The sequence below is a fragment of the Triticum dicoccoides genome, chromosome 4A (genome assembly GCF_002162155.2).
Source record: "Triticum dicoccoides isolate Atlit2015 ecotype Zavitan chromosome 4A, WEW_v2.0, whole genome shotgun sequence".
Classification (NCBI taxonomy): Eukaryota; Viridiplantae; Streptophyta; class Magnoliopsida; order Poales; family Poaceae; genus Triticum; species Triticum dicoccoides.
Window position 1 is genome coordinate 584027500 of NC_041386.1, and position 569 is coordinate 584028068.

Here is a 569-nt window from a genome sequence, read left to right on the forward strand (position 1 = left end):
TGTCACAATTCCTGAAAAATGAAAAACAGAATTGGATTACAATCAGGACCAGAACATGAGAACCAATCTGTGATTGGATGGTTACTAGAGCAATGGTACCCCAATCCCACAAGGGATCAGACCACATATTTTCACGCTTTGGTGTCTCCTAAAGGCAGAATATTCGTTTAGTGGGAGGCGACAGGGCGACATTCCTGTCGATAGCGATGCACATGTGTGAAGTGTCAGCTTAGTCTTTCGAATGTGTTCATAGGGGTAGAGTGTACGTGGATTTTATAGGGATGAGTGTATATGCATGTTTTGTGACGTATGTGTCTATAAGAGACATCGGAGGGAACTAGACAACTACGTGGCCGGATGCTACATGGTTTAAAAAGTGTTCATGAAATTTAAAATGCATTCATCGAATTTTTAAAAGGGTGAACACTTCTAGCGAAGCGCAGCGATGGCGACCGGTGAGCGAATCTAAGTGTGGCGGGGGGTACATGGTGTCGACGGGATGGTGGCGGAGGCTACGGGTCCACACTAAAGTCAACGCCGACATGCATGAGGGCGAGCGAGGGAGCAAG